Here is a 7,177-nt window from a genome sequence, read left to right on the forward strand (position 1 = left end):
GGCTCCAGCACCCCCCGCGACCCCGAAAGGGACAAGCGGTAGAAAATAGATGGATGTATGGATTTACACTGTGTTCCAAATGATTATGCAAAGTACATTTCTCTCAAATGTTCAGAAATAATTGATGCAAATGTCAGTCAGTATAATTTTGAAGTCATCAGCCGTCAGTTTAATTCAAATTTCATTGAAAATAATCTTGAAATGATAACAGTATTTTTATAATAAATACATAACTCAAAGTCCACTGTTCCAAATTGTTAAGCACAACAATGTTTCAAGACTTTTTATTGGCTGTAAAGAAGTCAAGATGGTCACATGTTGAATTTGTAGCATGATCAGACCTTATCAATTCAAATATTTTTGATTGAAATAACTTTTGATGAAGTTAAATGTTAATATAAGACTCCTTGCTGGATATCACCCTTGAACTTGTGAGTTGTTGGACAGTTTCAGCTTTAGTTTCTTTGCAATAGCGTCCCAGAGCTGCTGCTTGGACATGAACTGTCTCCCACCCTCATAGATCTTTTGCTTGATGATGCTCCAGAGGTTCTCAGTAGGGTTGAGGTCAGGAGAGGATGGTGGCCACACCACCAGTTCCTCTCCTCTATAACCACAGCAGCTCAGAAAGCTGTGGCCTGCTTAATAATGTGGAACATCACTTTTAAGCAGCTTTCCTTTGATTGGGCTCACCTGGGAGACTATTTATCACAGGTGTCTGAGATTGATGTCAATGATCTACAGAGCTTTGCGACACAATACCATGAGTTTAATGGAAAAACCAAAAAAACTCTTAAATCCAATTTGCATAATAACTTGGAACACAATGTGGTTGCTTTCGTTGCTCATAATTTTAGTCTCGTTTTTATGTGACTTACCGTATTTTCCGGCCCATAGGGCGCACTGGATTATAAGGCGCATTAAAGGAGTCATGTTATTATGATTGTTTTCTAAATGTAAAAGACTTCCTTGTGGTCTACATAACATGTAATGCTGGTTCTTTGCTCAAAATGTTGCATAGATGATGTTTTACACATCATCTTCAAGTCGCTTTCTGACAGTCGCTTCAGGATGCGCCCATTTGTGGGCGGGTCTTATTTACGTGCCTCACTTGGACAGCGCCATCTTTGTTGTAGCGGTGTAGCGTGCAAGGACGGGAGTGGAAGAAGTGTCAAAAGATGGCGCTAACTGTTTTAATGACATTTAGACTTTACTTCAATCAATAACGAAGCAGCATCTCCTCATCCGTGGCTCACTAGTGCAACAACAACACCCGAAATGTGTCCCGTGAAAAAACGCCCGACCGGAAGTCTCTAACAACTCAAAGTTCCTTGGGTGAATAATGTAAAGTCACTACACCGGTATGTTTTAGTGCTTTCATGGCGAGTTTACTGACAGATATAAGTAAGAACTTTACACTACTTTATATTAGAAATGTATGTTTTAGTGTTTTAGGTATGTTTTAGGTATGTTTTAGTGCTTTCATGGCGAGTTTACTGACAGATATAAGTAAGAACTTTACACTACTTTATATTAGAAATGTATGTTTTAGTGTTTTAGGTATGTTTTAGGTATGTTTTAGTGCTTTCATGGCGAGTTTACTGACAGATATAAGTAAGAACTTTACACTACTTTATATTAGAAATGGCAACAGTGGAGGATGAATGTCACATAACAAGAAGATAGAGAAAAAGAAGAAGCTTATCCACTACGGTGTTGCCACGGACTACAAAGGCGGAAGTGCACACATTTTCAGGACTTATGCAGATCCCAAATACAGATCAGCAGGTACCAGAAGGTAAGGAAAGTTGCTTTTGCATAATATTGCGAAACAAAATGCCAGATAGTATGTCTTACCTTATACACACCATGATAATACTCCTATGTTGAAGCACAGTACAATCCATCAAGCGGTGTGGCTTCATAGCTTACCAAAGTCCTACTAAAACATTTTCATATATTTTTGAGTGCCGTGTGTAATGTTCTATATTTTCAATGGAACATGAAAAATGTTGGTGTTGTTTACTTTAGTCATATTGCAGTCTTCACGTATCTCTTATGTGTGACTGCCATCTACCGGTCACACTTATCATTACACCATGTACCAAATAAAATAGCTTCAAGGTCAGTAAGCACAACCAGAATTATTACGTACATTACGTCGAGTTTTGATAAAATGAAAGGATTTTAAGTGCGCCTTATAGTCCGAAAAATATGTAAATGTTGTCTTGTTACAGTCGACGTGCATTTTGTCGTGTTTTGTTCTAATCTTCTTTTCGTCAGGAGGAAAAAGGTTGTTGACGAGAATTAAATGAAAATGTGCAAATGGGCCACGGACCAAAAAGAGTGATTTTAAACGTACAGCAGTACCATGAGTGAGGATCTAAGGTAGTAGAGATAATTAATTATTGCCAACCATTGGCGTTGTTAGGCCTGAGCCTGTTCTTAAGCCCCCCCTAAATTATTTGGTGTTAAAAAAAAAAAAAAATTTTTTTTTTTTTTACAAATACATACCGACATATTTATTATAAAGTGGCCCTAATATGAGTTTAAATAAATAATCATATAACCTGTCATTATTCACTCAGTTTCCCCTCACTTCATAGCGTAAGGTAGAGAGCCCCTTTAGTGCGTCGCTATCCAATCCATTCCACTTGTTCATATAGAAAATGCCCACATCACTCAAAATCCAGTCCGCATTTTCTCTGCGACCTTGCTTGCGGTCCTGCAGGTGTACGAAGCACATTAGCACACAGCACTGCAGAACAAGGACCTTGTGTCTGCCATTGTAAATCATTTAGTTTTTAAGTTTTGTGTTTCTTGTAGAATCTATATAAAGTAATATACATTAGCCTATTGTTAAAATAATGAAAAAAACATCATTAAATATATTTGTTTTATTGTATTGTTACATTAATAGCTGTTGTATTATTATAGGATGGCTTGTTAAACATTTCATAGGAATTTCAGAGGGTGGAAAAACCAAGACATTTAATATAAAATGTAAATGAATAAATACATAAAAAGAAGAAAAAAAAAATGGTTAAAAGCCATCGTCCCGGGGAGCATTTCATTTCGTCCTGTGCATTTTTTTTTACCGTTTCCGGGACGACGGGACTACGTTAATCTCAAGCCCTGGAAGTTACATTTTATTGTTTGCATTATTTGTTTCAGCATTGCACTTTGAAGATGGTCCCTCAGCTCTTTGACAACTTTGGCTCTTTTTCACATCAGCAGACGGACTCTAAGTCTTTCTTATTTACAGTATATATAAACCTTTCTCATTTCTATTCAGACTTCCATATATATTTAATTTCCTTAACGGCTTGCCATAATATATATGTAAATATATTATATACAAGCCAAATTATCCCGATCCAGATATTACTTTAATTGAAGTAATTAAGTAATATTTCCAGGGCTTGAATTTACAACCATTTTAGTCACATATGTGCCCAAAATGTAATCTGTGCAACTTCAAAATATTTGGAAACAAACAATTATTGTATTGTGAGCTAAAGTGGTGGCATTAGCCTCTATGTTGTGCATGAATAACATAGAGGCTAATGCCATGACTTTCATTGTGTTTCAGTGTATCTTGAAGGATCATGCAAGTAATAGTTTCTTGTTGATGCTGTCAACAAAATGTCACCATGTTTGTTGTTGTACTGAACACACATTGAAAAGAAACCCACTGAAATAATAATAATAACAATGATTAATTTCTAAGTCTTTGTTAGCCGTTTGTGAAGTTTTGTGCTCGTGCGCTACTTCGCTCGCATCCTGTGCATCTCCTGGGGGCTAAGCCCCCCCTGTCCTTAAAAGCTAGTGACGCCCCTGATGCCAACTAGTTAGCCTTGCGGACATGCATGCCGTCAATGACTGTGTTGGCTTGAAAGAGGTCAGCATTAATATGTGTTACATTTGGGAAGTCCAAACAAAATCACTCAAATTGGCTTGCAGTTTTGGCAGCCCTGGTCTAAAGTCTACAATGTGACGCTGATGCACACCCAATACCCCGCAAGCTGAATGAATGACAATATTTCCAAAATGCAAGGTGAAAAAGCTGGGTGCGCATCAGGGGCCTTCACTATGTGTTCCACAGGTGCACAATGTACCTCCTGTGTGATAGCATCAGTCTTGCCGGCCACATGAAGGCTCTAGCGCAGGGGTGTCAAAGTCAAATGGACGGAGGGCCAAATAAAAAATTTAGCTACAAGCCGAGGGCCGGACTGTTCGAATGTTCATTGAAAAATTTTTAAATGACGCATATAGTCTAGTGAACCTAATTGAACCTACTGAAAACCTAACAAATATATTCCAATATGATCAGATAAATAAAGCAATATTTTCTCATGGCTCTGTCAGTAATCTTTAATTTTCAACAGACACAAAAGACAAATTTCCTTTATATAAAAATCCCCATAACATGAACATTAAATGAAAGAAACCGGTATTCAAGGCACCATCAGTAGCCTATATTTTCTATTTTAGCAAAAGTGGGCTAAATTTACTTCAAAGAAAAAAACAATAATAGCAATTTTCTATCATCCACTCAACTGAAATATTTTTAAAATATAATTAAATTGAAATACAATAAAATAAAGTGCAAAAATCTATAAATCAAAAACAACACTTTGTTTAAGGAGAAGTAACATGCAGTGAAAACAAATATTAAACTTTAACTTTTAAACTTGAATTGAGTAAAAACTCTAAATATGTGATTGCACAGTAATGTTCACATTAAACCCCCCTCCTCCCTCCGTGGGAGGGAGGCGAGTTGGGTGCCCGAAACCCCCCGCTGGTTTCGGCCCGCCCCTTGGCGCGCGTGGCACGGCGGGCTCCGCGACCCGACGGCTGGCCCTCGTGGCTTGACGGCGGGCGCGTCCCGACGGGCCGCGCGTAGGGGTCAAACGCAGAAGTCTCAGGGCCTCGTGGTGAGGGGGTGGCCTGCGGGTTTCGGCCCGCTTGACCCCCCCGCTCCGCTTGGCGCGCGCGGCACATGACGGGTTCCGCCACCGACGCTCGGGCTGCAGCCCGACGGTGGTGCGGGCCCGGCGGTGACGCGCGGTTTGGGGAAACAAAGCAGAACTCTCAGGGCCTCGGGGCCGGGTTTCGGCCCGCCCCCTTGGCGCGCGTGGCACGGCGGGCTCCGCGACTGACGGCCGGGCTGCAGCCCTTCGGCCGGCAGGCGCGTCCCGGCGGGCCGCTCGCCCCCTTTCGGAACCTTGGACCGGCATCCGCTTGGTGCGTGTAAAAGATCTGCGGTCTAAAAAAAAAAAAAAGATCTGCGGTCTGCGGGCCGGTTCTAATAATAAATCAAGATCATCCCAAGGGCCGTAAAAAACCTTCTCGCGGGCCGGATATGGCCCGCGGGCCTTGACTCTGACATATGTGCTCTAGCGTGTCATGACTGGTTTCACTTTGCGGATTCCAACAGTTTAGCCCATTAAGGACGACAGAGGACTTTTCATTGTGTTCAGTGACCAGGGGAAATGTGAGATTTGGGACATATTTTGATGAAGCGTCACAACTGCAGTGTTTTTGCCTCTTGACAAAAAGTGCCATACCATAGTAGTCAATTGCATACTTGCAGTACATCAAACTATCATCTTTTTAAAACTTAAAACCACCTGCACTGGCTTCCTGTGCACTTAAGATGCGACTTTAAGGTTTTACTACTTACGTATAAAATACTACACGGTTTAGCTCCAGCCTATCTCGCCGATTGTATTGTACCATATGTCCCGACAAGAAATCTGCGTTCAAAGAACTCCGGCTTATTAGTGATTCCCAGAGCCAAAAAAAAGTCTGCGGGCTATAGAGCGTTTTCTATTCGGGCTCCAGTACTCTGGAATGCCCTTCCGGTAACAGTTAGAGATGCTACCTCAGTAGAAGCATTTAAGTCCCATCTTAAAACTCATTTGTATAATCTAGCCTTTAAATAGACCCCCCTTTTTTAGACCAGTTGATCTGCCGTTTCTTTTCTTCTCTCCTCTTCTCCCCTATCCCTTGCGAGGGGGAGTTGCATAGGTCCGGTGGCCATGGATGAAGTGCTGGCTGTCCAGAGTCGGGACCCCGGGTGGACCACTAGCCTGTGCATCGGTTGGGGACATCTCTGCGCTGCTGACCCGTCTCCGCTCGGGATGGTTTCCTGTTGGCCCCGCTGTGGACTGGACTCCCGCTGATGTGTTGGATCCACTGTGGACTGGACTTTCACAATATTATGTCAGACCCACTCGACATCCATTGCTTTCGGTCTCCCCTAGAGGGGGGGGGGGGGGGGGGGGGTTACCCACATATGCGGTCCTCTCCAAGGTTTCTCATAGTCATTCACCGACGTCCCACTGGGGTGAGTTTTTCCTTGCCCGTATGTGGGCTCTGTACCGAGGATGTCGTTGTGGCTTGTACAGCCTTTTGAGACACTTGTGATTTAGGGCTATATAAACAAACATTGATTGATTGATTTAGTTGTGTGAAGAAAAACTAATCAGAGGTGCGGGCACAACTTGGCAATAAACATACCCTTCTAAAAGGTTCTTATAAAGTATTTTTAAATCGTTCCTAAAATGTATAAATGACTTGGAATTATTTAAAAAAGAAGTCTTGGCTTGCTGTTTGGCAAACTGCAATAATACTCTCTTATAGAATGCAATAGTCGTCAAAAGGTGAGTTCACAGGAAGTAGTTCCTAATTATGGGACTGCTGGCATTGCGTGTGTGTGTATTTGATTTTCGTTTTTTATTAAGGATCCCCATTAGCAGGTTGCCACAACAACCCACTAGTCTTCCTGGGGTCCACAAACTCAATACAATTACAAGTAAAAGCATATAATTATAACTACACAATACAGAAACAAATACAAATCATCAACAAGCAAACAATTTACAGTCTCAGAATATTAGTTACCATATAATTATAGTTACACAATACAAAACCAAACAATCATCAACAAGCAAACTCATTTACAGACTCAGATAAAATATTAGTTTCCTTTTATGTATTGTATTGTATGTATGTATGTATGTATGTATGTACACATACATACATACATACATACATACAGTACATACGTACGTGCACACACATATACACTGTATTCATACAGTAGTAAAATGTGTTTAAAAGTATGCTTGCGCCATCTCCTGGACAATACAGAAATAATACATCATCTAATAGT

The sequence above is a fragment of the Entelurus aequoreus genome, linkage group LG10 (genome assembly GCF_033978785.1).
Source record: "Entelurus aequoreus isolate RoL-2023_Sb linkage group LG10, RoL_Eaeq_v1.1, whole genome shotgun sequence".
Taxonomy (NCBI): domain Eukaryota; kingdom Metazoa; phylum Chordata; class Actinopteri; order Syngnathiformes; family Syngnathidae; genus Entelurus; species Entelurus aequoreus.